This window comes from Scyliorhinus canicula, chromosome 2, assembly GCF_902713615.1.
Source record: "Scyliorhinus canicula chromosome 2, sScyCan1.1, whole genome shotgun sequence".
NCBI lineage: Eukaryota > Metazoa > Chordata > Chondrichthyes > Carcharhiniformes > Scyliorhinidae > Scyliorhinus > Scyliorhinus canicula.
Window position 1 is genome coordinate 49,565,915 of NC_052147.1, and position 17,931 is coordinate 49,583,845.

At 47.7% G+C, this 17,931-nt stretch overlaps 1 protein-coding gene across 3 annotated transcripts in view; it reads left to right on the top strand.

The window, feature by feature from the left end:
• kif26ab (kinesin family member 26Ab) overlaps nt 1–17,931 on the top strand; it is a 267,250-nt gene that overhangs the window by 12,988 nt on the left and 236,331 nt on the right. The gene's annotated exons all lie outside the window — the stretch shown is intronic.

Genomic DNA, 17,931 nt, shown 5'->3' on the forward strand with positions numbered 1-17,931 from the left:
AATGCTGAATTCAATAGTTTAAAAGTTCACAGTTAAATAATGCCATTCAATCTAAAATGTAATTCAAAGCAAGAAGTTTCTTAGCTTTTGAAGAGTAGAAGTCAGCACCTTACATTAGATTGGCTTTATCTCAGGTAGAAAAATATTCAGACTCTGTTATTCCACGGTTGTGATCCTGGCAGTTATGTCAAAGTCAGCTTTACCAGTTCCCTGCAGTGCTGACACCACCCAATTCAGTGGAGTTAACAGGAGAACATCGAATTTGTTTGATGCCACCATGTGTACATCTCTGGCACCCACGTGCTCCGTGCAAGTAGGAACATAGGAATTAGGAGCAGAAGTAGGCAATTCAGCTCCACCATTAAATCAGATCATGGCTGATCTCTTCCTGTTCTCAAAGCCACCTCCCTACCTGTCCCCATATCTCTTTAACTCTTTTTTAACAATCAGAAATATATCTATCTCCCTCTTGAACCCATTTAATGATTCAGACTATGGCGCAGCGAGTTCCGCAAATTCACCACCCTCTGCGATAAGTAGTGCCTCCTCATCTCCATTTTAAACCTACCGCCTCGCAACCTATATCTGTGACCTCCTGTGACAAAGACTTTACAGTGCAGATAGAGGCCATTCAGACAATTGAGTCTGCACCAACCCAAACCTCCACCCTACACCCATAACCCAGTAACCTCACCTAAACTTTTTGGACACTAAGGGCAATTGAATGTGGCCAATCCATCTAACCTGCACAATCCACCTAACCTGCACATCTTTGGACTATGGGAGGAAACCGGAGCACCCGGAGGAAACCCACGCAGACACAGGGAGAACGTGCAAACTCCGCACGTGACCCAAGCCGGGAATCGAACCTGGAACCCTGGAGCTGTGAAGCAACTGTGCTAATCACTGTGCTACTGTGCTCTTGTTCTAGATTGTTCTAGAAATATTTGGTCTACATTTAATTTATGAATCCTTTTTTATATACTCGATCAGATCCCCTTGCATCCTTCTAAACTCCAGTGAGTATAAGCCCAAAATGTTTAATCTCTCCTCGTACATCAACCCCTTCCTCCCTGGAAACAATCGGGTGAACCTCCTCTGAACTGCCTCCACTGCCACCACATCCTTCCTCAAATAAGGAGACCAAAGCTGGACACAATACTCCAGATGTGGTGTCGCCAATACCCCATACAATTGCAACAATACTTCTTCGCTTTTATACTCCAGTCGTTTTGCAATAAATGCTAACATTCCATTTGCCTTTTTAATTACATGCTGTACCTGCATACTGACTTTATGCGATTTATGAACAAAGACACCCAGGGCGCAATTCTCCGCACTCACGACAGTGCGGAGAATAGCGGGGGTAGTAAATTTTTACGGCTACGCTAGTCTGACGCCCTCTCGCTATTCTCCCCCCCACGCCCGACTCCCGACACGAATCGCTGCCGCTGTTTTTTTACGGCCAGCAGCGATTCTCAGCTGGCCGATGGGCTGAAGTCCAAGCCCTTTACGGCCGTTTTTACGACCGGCAAACACACCTGGTCTGGCCGTTCGTAAAAACGGCCGTAAAGTCCCGATCTTGGCAACCATGGCACCGATTGGCACGGCAGTACCACGGCCGTGCCAAGGGTGCCATGGGCCCGCGATCGGTGGGCACCGATCGTGGGCAGCGGGTCCGATTCCCGCGCACTCTTTGTCCTTCCGCCGCCCCGCTGTATCAATTCGCGGGGCGGCTGAGGGGCATCCCGGCCCGCGCATGCGTGGGTTTCGCACAAATGAGCGATGACGTCATCCGCGCATGCGCGGGTTGGAGTCTTCCAATCCGCGCATGCACGGCTGACGTCATGTGACGCGTCAGCCGTCGCAAACTCTGGCAAGCGGGCTTAACGAAATTCGTTAAGCCCGCGATGCCGGAGTTCACGGCCGCAGCATGCTAGCCCCGACCGGGGACCAGAATCAGTTCCCGGTCGGGGGGGGGCGGAGGCTGGCGTCAAACCCGCCCGTTTTTGACGCCAGCCTTACGATTTCTCACTGTTTGGGAGAATCGCGCCCCTAGATCCCTCTGCCCAGATGCATTTTGAATCGGCTTTCCATTTAGATAATAATTTGCTTGGTTATTTTTTTAGGCCAAAATGGATAACCTCACACTTATCTAGATTAAACTCCATCTGCCAAATTTTGGCCCCCATCTTAATCTAGTCTATCTGTATCCATCTGTAAAATCTGTATCTCCTCTTCACTGCCTGCTTTCCCACCTATTTAGCATCACCACAAATTTTGCTGTGTTACACTCTGTCCCTGCTTGCAGATCATTTATTGAAAAAAATTATTTTTTTAAATTTAGAGTCCCAATTAATTTTTTCCAATTAAGGGGCAATTTAGCGTGTTCAGTCCACCTATCTTGCACATCTTTAGGTTGTGGGGGCGAAACCGATGCAAACACGGGGAGAATGTGCAAACTCCACACGGACAGTGACCCAGAGCCAGGATCGAACCTGGGACCTCGGCGCCATGATGCAGATCATTTATATAGATTGTAAACAGTTGAGGTCTGAGGACTGAACCCTGCGGCACCCCACTAGTTACAGTTAGCCAACCAGAGAAGGACCCATTTAACTCAACCCTCTGCTTTCTGTCAGTCAGCCAATCCTCATCCAATCTAGTATTCTACCCCGACCCCCTGTTATCTCACCTTCTGGATCAATCTTTTATGCAGCACCTTATCAAAAGCAAGTGCCTGTTCATGGAGCTGAGTTGCCCAGTCTCCCTCTAACCCCAGATCTCAACCATGGCTTCTAAGGAGACCAATTGACCAAAGTAAATTGAAAAGGAATTGCTCATTTCTGGGGTCTAGGCTATTTTCATGGCCTGCATGCCCTGATGATGCTCACATATGCCCATATGGGGGCCTACCAGAAAATAACTTACGCAGTCCCTTCATTTATCTAGGAGGTTCCAGTGTTACAAGAAGTCCTCTTTAAACATTACAATTCCAAACCTGCTGCACACATGCCTTTTATGTACACATGCATGAAACCATTTGAGGAAGTAGGAAATTGGAGGCAAAAAAAGTAAAGATTTGAAAAACAAATGGATTTTCACGAATGGCTGTGGTTAATATAAGTTTGCCACCTTGACTTTTCTGGTATTGATCAGCCACCATCAAAGTTTTGTGCAGGGAACAATAATAGTTTAATGACTTTGCCCCCTTGTATTGTCTAGGAAACGTGCCATGCAAATGTCCAGCCAACAGCTACTCTTAACACAGAGATAAGGATGATATACTTATTAAAGGATGTAACTGTCGGCTGTATGCTGGAGCAGCAGTGGATGCCATGCTGGTTTAGTTCTCCAAGCAGCTCAGCTTGTGGCTGAGCCATGCTGGACACAGATGGGCTGAACTTAGTCACCGTAGCCATATTTGCTGGGGGTGAGGTGGAATGAAAGGAGTGCGATAAATAGTGGACATACCATTCGATAATAATTGTTCATGCAGGCTGTTGGACATTAGCACACTTGCTGTTCTGGCTTCCAGCCCTTCATTTCATTGTGGATGAATCTATTTTGAGTGGTGGTGGTGGGACTAGGAAAAGTGGATGCGGTGAGGATATGGAAATGAAGCCCTGACGAAACGTATCCTTTGTTGGGAGGCTAAGTGCAGGTGGGAAAAGGAATAAATTTTATCAAAAGGGACTTCTGTCCTGCGAGAAGTAAAAGCATAAAAACACTTTCCTGGTGTGGTCACCTGATTGAACAGGTTCCATCTATTGGTGTTTAACTTCAATTGTTTTCTCATTTAAATTGATTACAAATGACAGTGAGTTGTGATCCCTGCTCCATCAACCATTTAAAACATTTGCTGCTCGAGATGGAATAATCCTGGAATAATGAGGAAAACGTCCTTCGCTGAGGAATAATGTAGCTTTAACTTAAGTTCATGCAAAATCGCAAGCAATTGCTAAATTCTGACAAGCTAAAGATAAAACTCCTAATATGCAGGCCGGTGTATCTGGTTCCTAACCATGGTGTCCGATCACCTTGTAATCTCTTTACACCCGTAAAGCAAGTGCTTGAGGCATTAGACATCGAATTTCATGCTGGAGTTCTGCACTTTATAAACTGCAGCAACCTATAACCTTTTGTATTCTTATAGGTAGCCCAGTGACCTTTTCCAAACTCGCTTTTGCATTCAAGTACAGTGTAGGATTTCAAAACCCTGACCTGACCCTGCAAAATAAGGAAAAGGGAATTTTGGAGGCTGAAGGTGGTCGCGATCAGGACAACTAAATCAGATCAATCTGACACAATAGAACTGTGAAATGTGAGCTCAAATAGTAAAACAGGTCCATGGCAAAGCGATACTGTTTCCCAATGATTCTGCATGGTCATTACCCATAGGCCATGCTGGCACTGAGAAATGTGTATCTTGTTGAGATTTCAAAAGTCTTGCTAGTCTCTGTGTTTAGTAAAGCCACAGAAGGTCTTTAAAAAATGTATAATAATAATAATCATAATTTTCATTAGTGTCACTTAGTAGGCTTACATTAACACTGCAATGAAGTAACTGTGAAAAAACCCTAGTCGCCACACTCTGGGTACACTGAGGGAGAATTCAGAATGTCCAATTCACCTAACAAGCACGTCTTTCAGTACTTGTGGGAGGAAACTGGAGCACCCGGAGGAAATCCACGCAGCCATGGGGAGAATGTGCAGACTCCACACAGACAGTGACCCAAGCGGGAATCGGACCCGGGACCCTGGCGCTGTGAGGCAAAAGTGTTAACCACTGTACTACCATGCTGCCCATACATTGTACCCAACATTATTAAAAATAAAGCCAAGAAGAATTTTTCCACAAATTCTTCCCCTTTATGCGGATAGATCCACTGTCGGGACCCCTTAAAAGAGGCATGTGAATAGGCTGAGTTAAGCAATCACCAGTAAGAGACAATGCGCACCATCTTCAATTCAGTTCCTTACTCTGTCAGATTTAGGAAATCTACCAGCCAATTTCACAAATGACATAATCAGCATGGAGTGTTGACATTAAAATATATGCTTTTTAATTGAGCAGAATTAACAGAAAAGATTACAAAACATGATGTTCACAGTTAGATTGCTCTCTTAAAAGCATCTGATTATTAAACTGCATCGATGACAACGCTGATTATTTACACAGAAAACGCAGAAAAAGTGCTTGATAAATTTATTTCCACTATGCAATTTATTTGTCATTTATCTTTTTTCGTGCTTTGGACCTCTCCATTTTTATTTTTGGGTTTATTACATGATCTGCGTTCAGGGGTTATGCTTCTTCAAGGAATGACCAATTCTCACATTTCACCATTTCTTTTCCCCTTGCTCGCTTTAAGTTGTTGTCATGGCTACCCTCGAGGGTAAATGCTCGGTCTGATACTGTTATTAGGCCCAAATACCTGTTCCTTGTCTGTGCTGAGCTCGCTGGCCTCAGCTGGAGCTCTGTAATTGGTCTCAATGCCCATAGAGTGGGAAGGAAAAAAATTCAGCTTGCACTTCCATTCCTGGTCACTATTCAGCGTTGGCAGTAAGAAAGTTCCTATGCATTGGTTAACACATGTGAATTCAGACTCCTTTTCTCATATGGTCAATAACTCATCATAATCCTCTTTCCCTTCCTCCTCCACCCTCATCCCAAACATCAACTACTCGGACGTCACGGATTCTTCATCAACAAAATCAAGGCTACATGTGTAGCAACCTTCATCTTATTCCCTTCAGCAGCCGTGGCGATTTGACCACCTGATTCCTCTCTCTGTAAATTTGTACACAGCAAGATCCCAAAGAGTAAATAAATAGGCAGAAAATCTTTATTGGAGATGTCATAGTCATAGAATTTACAGTGCAGAAGGAGGCCATTCGGCCCATCGAGTCTGCACCGGCTCTTGGAAAGAGCACCCTACCCAAGGTCAACACCTCCACCCTATCCCCATAATCCTGCCCAACACTAAGGGCAATTCTGGACACTAAGGGCAATTTATCATGGCCAATCCACCTAACCTGCACATCTTTGGACTGTGGGAGGAAACCGGAGCACCCGGAGGAAACCCACGCACACACGGGGAGGATGTGCAAACTCCGCACAGACAGTGACCCAAGCCGGAATCGAACCTGGGACCCTGGAGCTGTGAAGCATTTGTGCTATCCACAATGCTACCGTGCTGCCCATAATGTTGAGATGTTGGGTTGAGGGATAAGTATTGGGCAGGACATTGGGCAGACTCTGCTGCTTTTCGTTGAATAATGCTAAGGAATATTTTAAAACTCCCAAAGGGGACGGCTAGGGTTTTGGTTCAAAGTCTTATCCAATCAAAGATATTTCTGACAGTGCAGCACTCCCTCAGGACTGTTCTGAAGTGTTCAGCCTAGATTATGTGCTCAAATCTCTGGAGAGGTGCAAGGGCTACCACTGAGCTGTGGCTGACACCGTCTACTTAATAACTATGGTTACTTTTCACGAACATCCAGGAACACAGCTTGCACTTGCCTAAGTTGCCTAAAGAAAAGCAAGCTGTCAAGCTATTATTGACAATAATTTCTAAAATGATCCCTATGTCAGGTAACTGAAGGGGGAATAAAGCTACAGTTATTTTTTTTGTTGGCAGCTCCCATCCAAAAAGCAAAAGAATACAGCAGCATAATGCTGGGACAGGGTAAGAAAGAATATCCAAACATTAATGGTTCGTAGAACAGTACAACTTTCTATTGTGAATTGAGATCAGCATTAAAACATTTGCAGCTTTACATTTCTATAGTTAAAACACGCACAGTTGGGCTTGCATCTGTATATGGGTGAGCATCTTTTATACTCTACTGCGCATCCTATTTAAATATTTAAGAGGAGAGTCCTTTAAAAAATAATTTGACAGTCGCATAAATAAATTAATTAAAAATACAGCCGTGCACCTGCATTCTTCACCAGTGAAGCACCCTAGATAATTCAGCTTGCAGATAAAACATGGTATAAAATGGAGAAGTGTTAGAAATATGTAGTGGTTAAGCCATTATTTGAAATGGAAAGATGGGTGTACATAAATCTTTATATCAGATGTCTGTGCACTTGAGCTGCTATGTTTTGCGTGGCAGCATTCACTGCATTTTGGAATTGTTCACGGTGTGTGAAGTTGATTCTGACACCCACTGTCCAAAAGCAAGACAGAAGCAGGGTCAGATCCAGGTGATCACTGTCTGTGCAGAGTTTGCACGTTCTCCCCCTGTCTGCACCAGTGCACCAGTTTCCTCCCACAGTCCAAAGGTGTGCAGGGGAGGTGGGTTGGCCATGATAAATTGGTCTTCGTGTCCAAAAAGGTTAGGAGGGGTTATTGGGTTACGGGGATAGGGTGGAACTGAGGGCTTAAGTGGGTCAGTGCAGACTCGATGGGCCGAATGGCCTCCTTCTGCACTGTATGTTCTATGCTACTTCAACCACCTAAAACCTGCCAGGCATTAAAATCAGGACCATAACATTTTCTCTCTCTTCTGGGGAAGGTTATCTTCTGTTACTGATTAGTCAACTGGCTTTCACTTCCGGGTCTGAGGTAAAATTGCAGTAGGGTTGAGATGCTGTAATGTTGCCATTTCCTGTGAAGTTTTACCTAGCTTGAGTTGTCACATTTAGGAGAGGGAGGGCTAAGGTGAACAACATGTCAAGGGGGAGTGGGCAGGGAACGAAGCGCTAGAACAATTTAATTTCTATCAAATCATTTTGCCTTGCTTGTAGCAGCCTCCCCTAAACAACCTCCAAACATTAAAATGATTTATGTTGGCATTTGACAGTAGATCTTGGTAATAAAAAAATCATGGAAATTATTAGAATATGCCCGGCAACTACAGGCTCAACAATAACCTCAGCAGCAGGGAAGCTTTTAGGCACAATAACTGGGGACAAAAATTAAAGTCACTGGGACAAATATGGGTAATTAACGAAAGCCAGTGTGGATTTGTTAACGGAAATCATGTTAATCTAACTTGACTGAATTTTTTGATGAGGTAACAGAGAGACTCGAAGAGGGTAATGCGGTTGTCGTGGTGTACACGGACTTCCAAAAGGCGTTTGATAAAGTGCCACATATCAGGCTGGCAGCAAAGTTGAAGCCTTTGAAATAAAAGGGACATGAAAGGGCTATGAAACTGGCTGAGTGACAGAAAACAGAGTGTATGGTGAATAGTTGCTTTTCAGACTGGGGGAAGCTATAAGGTATGGTTTCCCACAGGTTGGTATTAGGATCAATGCTCTTTTTGATTTACATTACTTATTTAGACTTGGGTCTGTGGGACAAAATTTCAAAATTTGAAAATGACACAAAACTAAAAAGTATTGTGAACTGTGAAGAGGGTAGAGAAAGACTTCTGGAGGCATATGCAGGCTGGTGGAATAAGTGGACATGTGGCAGATGACATTGAATGAAGTAAATTGTAAAATGATGGATATTGTTAGGAAAAATGAAAACAAGCAATATAAAATCAAAGATACAATTCTAAAGGGGGTGCAAGAGCAGACTGAGCTGGGGGTCTACATGGACAAGTCATTGAAAGTGGCAGGGCAGGTTGAGAAAGCAATTAACAAGGTATATGGGATCCTGGGATTTATAAATAGTGGCTTAATGGATAAAAGTAAGGACAATATGGTGAACCTTATTGGAATTATCTGAAAATGGGTCGGAATTCTGTGAAAATGGGGCAATGTCCCTACACCGCGTGAAACCAGGCACAAATCACTCTGGACTTTCCTGGAGAAAGTCCTGAGTGATTCCCTGTTTTGAAGGGGGCTTGCAGGGCCCTGGAGTAGTCCACGCAGCTCCGGCTGTCGATACGGGGCCCTGCACTTCCGGCCGCGGGTCCGCGCATGTGCGCGACGCAACATGACGGATTCACACAACAGGCCAGCCCCAACAATATAGCCCCCCCCCCCCCCCCAGATCGCGTGTGCCAACCGATCGGTGGCCCCCGATCACGAGCTTGGCCATCCTGGAGGCCTCCCCCCCTCCCAGTGATGGTTCCCCCCGCCCCCCACCGGTCCTCTCCCGCCGGGTGGAACCATGAGTGAACCATGTAGGCGGGAACTCGGCAGCTGCTGGCTGAGAATCACCGCTGGGGCCTCTTTCAATGGCCCCCAACTGGCGCCCCATCGATCGCGCGCGCGCGCGCGTGACCGACGGCGATTCCCCGACCCACGGAGAATTGCGGAAAAGCGTCGGACCCAATCGTGAGTCTGACGCCCCATTCTCCGCCCCGCGCCTAGCGCGATTTTGGCGTGGAGGCTCGGAGAATCCCGCCATGGTCTCAGCTGCAGTACTGTGTGCAATTATGAGCACCACTCTTTGGGAAGGATGTGGAGGGATTAGAGAGTCAGCAGAAAAGATCCCAAAGGATATTTCGAGGGATGAGGGATTTAAGTTACAAGGATAAATTGGAGAAGCTGGGGCTGTTCTTCTGATGAAAAAGAAAGTTGAAAGGAGATTTGATAGAGGTGTTCAAGATCAGAAGGTATGCAGAGTAGACGGAGAGAAACAGTTTCCATTGGTGTAGCAGTTGAGAACCAGAAGACACTGATTTATGGTAAATGGTAAAAGAACCATTGAGTAGGGTGATCATTGCTCGGCACAACACCGAGGGCCGAAGGGCCTGTTCTGTGCTGTACTGTTCTTTGTTCTATGTTCTAACCAATATTGACATGAGGAAAAAAAATCTTTAAGCTATGCGTGGTTAGGATTTGGTAACTGCCAGAGAATCTGGGGGATACTGGATATTTACCTGAGTAGTGAAAACTTACAGGGCTATGGTGAAAAGTCAGGGGTGTGGCAGTAGCTGAGTTGCTCTTGCAGAGAGCCAGCATGGAGATGACAGGCTGAATGGCCTCTTTCTGTGCTGTAACGATTCTATGATCCTATGTTCTTCCAGCATCTCCAGTACTAAAGCACAACAACATAGTTCATGTTTAAGTGAAGTTTCTAGGTCTCTTTAAAGACAATTTGGTCACGACCCAAACAGCACAGTGCCAAATATTAAGTGGGAGGTGAGTCAGACATTTGACCCCATTGTGGCGATCTCTGCAAACAATTACTCTCTGTCTGCCCTGCATCACATGAGTGATAAGTGGTTTGTCATGGCAACAGCTCTTGAAATCAGCATTTGGCAATAAAAGGGATAGGATACATGTTTTTTTCATTGTCAAGTGTCATCAGTAAAGTCTGCTTGGGAAGGAGTGATCCATATTTATGTTGAACTTTAATGCTGCTGATAGTGTTTGGACAATAAATTGGGCTCATTAGGCCTTGTTCTTTGGGTACTTTGAGTGCCATTGAGAGCTCCAAAATAGTGCCTGCAGCATATGCCAAATTGGTGAGGGCATTCGTGTGCACAGTAAATGTTTCTGGCTGTATGGAAAGCAGGCAGATCATGACATCAGTCAATGTGCAACACATGATTTGACTCCATTGGTGGCATTTTGGAGCTCAATGCTCCAGGAGTGCCATCTCATATATGCGCAACTGAAAAATGCAGCAGCAGAAAGGACCCTCCACCAATTCTATTTAATGGGCTCGTCAACTACTTTCAGGTTAGGTTCTGCTGGATTTCTTCTGGCTATTGTTACAATTCTACAATTGTGCAATGGTGTTTTTGCTGTTTCAAGTTGACAAAGATCACAGGGAGCAAATGGCAAGTGTGAAAGTACTTTGTGTTAACTTCATGACCTCGGCACTAATAATCTAGTGCTTCCAGTCATGGGGTACAGGATGTCTAAGAGAATGACTAAGAGGCCAGATAGAACAAGGTAAGTTGTTGAAAGAGGGTGGAGGGGGGATGGCCTCTCAGCTGGAGGCCATATCTGCTCGGGATGTTCAGGCAGCAGTTCTCCAACTTGGCGCTCAGCAAGAAACAATGAGTGAGATATCTCCGCTTCAGTAAGGAGGCCCTCACTGAAATCTGCCACAACTGCAACCTCAGAGCAAAGCAAGTAATGGCTGTGACTGTGAAGGTGTGAAGGTGATCTTAGTCATGAACATCTATAGATCTGATAATTGCAACATTTCTTTGACTCTACAAGGACATCTTCCAGTACTGCCATGGACAGATGCATCTGCAACAGGCAGGTTGGTGAGGATGAGGTCAAGCATGTTTTTCCCTCTTGTTGGTTTCCTCACCACCTGTTGCAGTTCCAGTCTAGCAGCTATGTTCTTTAGGACCCGGCCAGCTCGGTCTTTGGTGGTACTACCGAGTTTGCCATTCAATGTTGCATAAAGGAGGTCACTGACACTTTCCATTGTTGCCTTCCTCATGTGAGGGGTGTTATTGACTCCATGCACAACATTATGTCCTGTACTCAACAAGGGCTATCTGCTAGTGATATGTCTCATGACGCTGGTGCATTGCCTATGCAAACGTGGGTAGCACGCATACAATGAATGACACACAAAATGTGATAGTGCAGATCACTGGCAGTCTGAAAGAATGATTCCACTGCCTAGATCACCCTATAGTTGCTCTGCAGTACTTAGCAGAGTGACTCTCTGCTGCTTGCTGCACAGCCTGACATCATGAAGGGACACCACTTTCCACCAGCTACACATTGAACAGCTGAGGAACAGGAACCTTGAGTTGAGGAAGGAAGAGAAAGTGAGAAGACAATCTAAATGGGTCCTGTATGGCAAGGCTGTCCATGAACAACTCATCCAAGTATGATACCAATAACTGTGGCAATAACTACAATTTGTATTCCTCCCATTCAGCAACAATCCCAATTCCCCATTCAGCAACAATCATTTTTTTTTAATTTAGAGTGCCCAATTTATTTTCCAATTTAAGGTGCAATTTAGCGTGGCCAATCCACCTACCCTGCACATATTTTTGAGCTGTTGGGGTGAGACCCATGCAGACACAGGGAGAATGTGCAATCTCTACTCAGCAACAACCTTAATTGCAATTGTAAAAATTTTATTCTGATTGACAGCTGCTGGCCACTTCAAAAATGCAAAGTGCAATTAGCCTAATTTCTGTAGCCAACAGCTGTCAATCAGAAAAGAGTGTTTATAAACATTGGTTGTGATCAATGTGTGTATTCAGATGCATTCAAGCCTGAAGGGAAATATAAATAAACAAACCTCCTACCTGCTCTGTTGAAGCTGCCAATCAGTGGCCAGTTGAAGGTACTGGATCACAGGGGATTTTAAAGCTTTTCAAGCAGGCTCAGGTAGCTCAGAAAGCAGCAGCGTTAAATGCATGGAGGTGATGGAGCAGATTTGAGGGAAGGGAACGTCCTTGAGGCTTGAGGCTTGAATCTTCAATGAACTGTCCGATCTGCTCATCAGCTATCAGGTAGAGCAGAGCAGAGTGAGAAGGCCACTTCAAGGTTTAAACCGTTCATAATCAAGGATGATGATTTTAAACAGAGAGCTGCCTGAGATCACCATGCCAAGAATGATCTTCAGATTTCCCAGGGCGAGAAGGGGCAGTCCAGACATGGGATCCTCATACTGGGGGAGGGTCCTGAGGTCAACCCTACCTCCAATCCAACCCCAGGACCCTTGGGATGGATCCTCCTTCTCCTCCAACCCAACCCTAGGACCCTTGGGAGGAACCCTCCTTCTGCAGCCTGGCAGTGTCAGAGAGGCATGTGGGAAATGGATTTACCTTCTTGAACCGCCCTCGGGTTCCATTGCGCCAGGCCAGGGGGTCAGTGCCATGGTGCCAGGCAATACCAATGGGTGGAGCCTGAATGGGATGCCTGGGGGGGGATCTGAGGGGGGTAGCTGAGGGGAGCACTGAGGTGTTGCTGTGGGGGGGAGGGTGGTGGGGGCTGGGCAGTGGCTGAGGGGGGGTCTGTGGGATGGCTGAGGGGTGGGTTGGGGGGGGGGGTCGGGTCACCCTCATGTGTGCGTGGAGTGGAGGAGGGTGACCTGTTATTTCCATAGTAAGGGATGGATGCCCGCTTTGCTGAGGGGTTGGTCATGTTCTCCTTGTCAGCAAGGGGTCAACACTTGTGTTTTGGGGGGCCTGTATATGGATGCTGGGATCAGGGTGCCCGTTCAAAATGGCAGCCCAAGATCGGTAAGGGCAGTCTGGTCGGCACGCTCACCACTTTGCTTCATTTAACATGGTGGAATCCCACCTCGGCCATGATCCTAGTGACAGTGGGAACCACTCCGGTTTTCCAGCTGGAGGGAGCATTTAGTCCTGAAACTGGAGATGCGCAAACGTGGTTTTAAGATATGCTTATAAAAAAATTAATCAACTAAATCAGTTTGTTGGGGCACCAGCGTCTGGGAGGATAGTAAACTAGAGAGAAATTGGAGGTAAGGGTGGCTGGGTTAAGACATTCTCACTACTGCATGAGAATGTGATCTTCTGTGCAAAGCAAAATGTTAAAGTATGGCAAAATTCAAGCACTGACAAAAAAGATCAGAGGGTTCAAAGGTAACACTAAATCTTGTCAAGCTGCAGATAACTTAAGATAATCACAGGTTAAAAACTGAAAAGAGGGGGCAGCACGGTGGCGCAGTGGGTTAGCCCTGTTGCCTCACGGCGCCGTGGTCCCAGGTTCGATCCCGGCTCTGGGTCACTGTCTGTGTGGAGTTTGCACATTCTCCCCGTGTCTGCGTGGGTTTCGCCCCCACAACCCAAAGATGTGCAGGGTAGGTGGATTGGCCACACTAAATTGCCCCTTAATTGGAAAAAATTAATTGGGTACTCTAAATTTATAAAAAAAAAAAAACTGAAAAGAAACTTAGGACGCTATTCTCTGGCCTTGTAAGGCTCTCGCACAAGTGAAACGAGGCCGGTGAATAGCTGGAGAGGCCAAAACCGAGAACCGCGCCAGGAGCCAAACAATTTACAATGCAACTGGCCTGTTTCAATAGGCGAAATGGCATTGCGAAAAGCCAATCATCACCACTTCAGCACAACCTCAATACAATTAACGAGAACCACCCCATATCCAGCGGCCTCCCATCATTCAGCGGCCTCCCCAGCAAGTGGTCATGGGGAGTACTCCTTTTGAACAACATGAACCTGGGGGAAGGGCTTTGGTGGGGAACCGAAGAGGTAAGGAGCCATCTCCATTTACGCAAAGAGCCTCGAGGTGCTGGGCGTCTCATCCCAGTGCTCATTGGGGGTGGGGGACCCCCGGTTCAGGGTGGGGGACCCTCCGCAGGGCTGGGCTGCCATGGGAGGGTGGGGATGTGCGCTGGGGGGGGGGGACCGGAGGGTAACCGCTCACGGCACCACCATGCCAACCCCTGGATCATGTGTACCCCTTCCTGGGGCAACCCTTGTCCCTGCCCGTCTGCCCCACCAACCACCCATAACCCCCACCGACTGCCGAGGCCTCTGGCTGTGCGGCTGAAGGCCACCGCTAATAGGGAATTGTCAATCATGGTTAAGTGAACACATCACAGAACCCGTGGTTGGGCCATGTAGCATGTGGGAGTCATTGCCTAGCATCCGAATCACACTTTGATGCCTGGACACTGTGCTTAAACACTGTGGGAGGCAACAGCGCACACTCTCCAGCCAACATCTGAACACCCAGGGGATGGGACACAGTTCCAAGGACATATCCATGGCTGGAGGGTGCGTGGTGAGGGGGAGATGCCTGGAGAGATGGGCTAAGGGTTCAGAGGCCAGCCCACATTGCGGAAGAAGGTGACAGAGGCATCATACTGGTTGTGCACAAAGGTGTTTATTGTGTTTGACAATTCCCCACCTTCCTGATGGTGCTGTCCTCTCCCCCACCCCCACCCCCACTCCTAGCCCCCTCATCACACTCCCACCGCCTCCCTCCTCTCCTGATGCCCTCGGTGATCCTCGATGTGCATGGCCCTCCTAACACTACCACTACTTCTAGGTATTTCCTCAGCACATCTGAGGTGGAGGCAGCCAACTGCTTACCTTGTCCCGTGGTCTTTGATGTCCATGGCTGGTGTCCTCTGGGGCCAGAGAGATGTGGCTCACTTGTCGTCAGCACATGTACAGCATTGCCACCCTGTCCCGTGTGCTGACTGTGAGACGCGGCCTCATCAGAGGGGTGGAACCCGGGGGAGATGATGGCCACCATCCCCATTGCATGGGACGGGTGCGGGTTGGCACCCAATGCCCCCTCCTCCTGGTTGGTGCCCATAGGGCTCTGGGCGCCACCTTGGGACGGAGAGGCAGCTGGTTCGAGCCCCGGCTGCCCCTGCATCATCTGGCTCTGCCAGCCCTGGTGGTTCCCCATGGTCTGCACCATCGTGTTGATGTCCTCAGCAATGTTCCTCAGTGACTGGGACATGCTCTTGCAGCACCTCAGCAATGCCCACCTGTGATGGGACAATGCGGCAATGCTGTGCATGTGCTGCTGACAAGTGAACCACATCTCTGGCCCCAGAGGACACCCGCCATGGGCATCGAAGGTCATGGGACAAGGTAAGCAGCTGGCTGCCTCTACCTCAGATGTGCATCCTCGGCCCTTCCCATCTGAGAATGGGACATGTCCCGCAGAACTTCATCAAGGTCAGCCGAGTACTGGGTGACATCCCCCAGCGAGATGGACATTCTGTTGAGACCCACAGCCATGGCCGTCATGACTGAGCGACGCCTTGGACACCTTCACCAATGGTGCTGACATCGTGCACCAGTCTCTCCACTAGCCGTGTTGACCTCGGTGCCACACATTGCCGGCGACATGTCATAGAGTCATAGTCCTGTGCCCGTAGCCTCTGGGACTCCTCCAATTGGCTATGGATCTGCTGGAGTGACGCTGACATCTCTCGCTGAATGACCCGGCTTCTCCCTGACATTTCCATCAGCTTTGAGTAACCCTGTTGCACAGGCTCAGCATCAGGCTGGGACCCAGCTGGGCCCTGGGATCCAGGAGACCTCCGACTGCTGTCTCGCCTTGGGGTCCCTGCCTCCACCTGATGTACATCTGATGTATAAAGGTTGTGCCCCAGAAGCCTGACAAGGAACATTTCTCACCGAGGTCCGTGCATCTGCACTGGTGGAGGGTGGGAATGTCAACTATGCTGCGTCTATCACGGTGGCATCCTCGGAGCTCTCCTCAGAGGTGGTCTCCTGGGAGGCTGGAGAGGGGGCCGTCCATCATGGGCCAGTGCCATCGGCTGCTGGTGCTGCGGGAGAATGGACGTGTGGCCAATGGGAGGGATGGTTCAGTCAGTAAGGCAATAACAACTCACGTTTGATAGGCCCACTGGGTGGAGCCCCGTGGTTCCTCACCTCTGCGGCAGCTGCCAGCCTCCATGTTGTTGGCCGCTGTGTCCTTGGCCACACCGGTCACTTCCAGGGCCCGCTCTTTGAAGGTGGTGAGGATCATGATGTCTGGCACACCACCGCCAGTCTGGGCCCTCTCCCAGCGATTGTGGGAGAACTTTTCCTGAGGAGACACAGAGAGGGCATCGTTAACCCACTCGTGTGGTTCAGTGGTTGATGGGGGTGGTGCGAAAGCGAGTTTGGAGAGGTTGAAGGGGGAGGGGTGGAGAAAGGGTTGGGAGGGGGGAGGAGAGGTAGACATTGCCATGGGGTGGGGGGGAGAGGTCTCGGATGGGAGGTGGATGTTTGGGAGGTCACGTTGGTGTCTATTCACTCGTGTTGCCTGGTGTAGGCCGTTGACCGTCTTCCTGCACTGGAGGCCACTATGATCACATTCCCCGAGCTACTGCCGCTGCCACCTCGTCCCAGGTAGCACTGGTTGCCCTATGGCTAACCCCCCCAGCTGGGGGAACAGGACATTCCTTCTGGCCTCCACAGTTTCTAGCAGCCTCCCCAGGTCAGGGTCCCCCAATCTTGGGGCTGGTTTCCTCAGCGCCATTGTTGCGAGCTGGCTGGGGTTGCTGCTTAAGTGCTGCTCGACCTTGTTAGTGGGGAGCTGGCCAGCGCGGTCCTGACGAATCAGCTGGCAAGCCATCACTAGCGGCGAGAAGCCCATGAGGCCTTGTTAAGTGGGCCAATTAGCGTTGAATAGCATTGCCGGCCTTGCTGGGCTGAACGCTGGGAAACCCGAGGCAATTCCCCTCACTACCACACTTAGAAATCTTTCCGGAGAATCGCGCCCTAAATGAATCCTTCATCAGAATTGTCTGAAGAACTTCTGATAATATTTTGAAATCACTCATCTCATGACTTTTACGTGGAATCTGACCCCCTTCATTGTGTTGGTATAACATTCTGCCTATACATTGCCTCAGAGTACAAAATTATATTTTGTTGGGTTTCGCTAAGTTAAGGGAGGAAGAGAAAGGAAGAGAGATTGGAATACAAAATTATTAAGTTGCCAATTGTTAAATGCAAAGCTGAACTCAGTATTGGAAATACATATTAATGAACAGTTCATAATGTCTCCTTATACTGGAGGCTGTGATAATTAGATAGAACATGCAAATAAACTCCAGTTAATTCCATCAGAGGTTTATATTTGTCAAGAATTTTCAAATCAGTGCACATCTCTATTCGACGCTTCTCAAAACATGTGCTTATGTGTGTATATCATCTGTATAGATTTGAGCAGGGTTTTTTGAACGGCAGCTGAAGTGACGATAAATTGAGGCCCTTTGATGACCCATTGCCAACAAGGTTTCAATTTAGATGGATACGTTTTCTGGCAAAGTGCCAAAGTAATTGCAATTAATTCTGTTCAGTGCTTCTAACTAATTTCTCTTGCTATGCAAAACAGGAACTGGAACGGAATTTATCTTTCTTTTTTTAAAGTCTCACCCATATACATAGATTGATGTGAGAACAATATGTGGGAGGTTTTCTGCTTCCAAGTGGGAAATAGCTCACCCAGCCTGCGATTTTCATCTGTCGCTATTAAAATGAATAAACAGAAAGCCGCGGGTTGAGATTGCGAATCTCAGCAAGCACTGGGGGAGGGCAAAATATTGAATTTGGCCTTTTGTCATT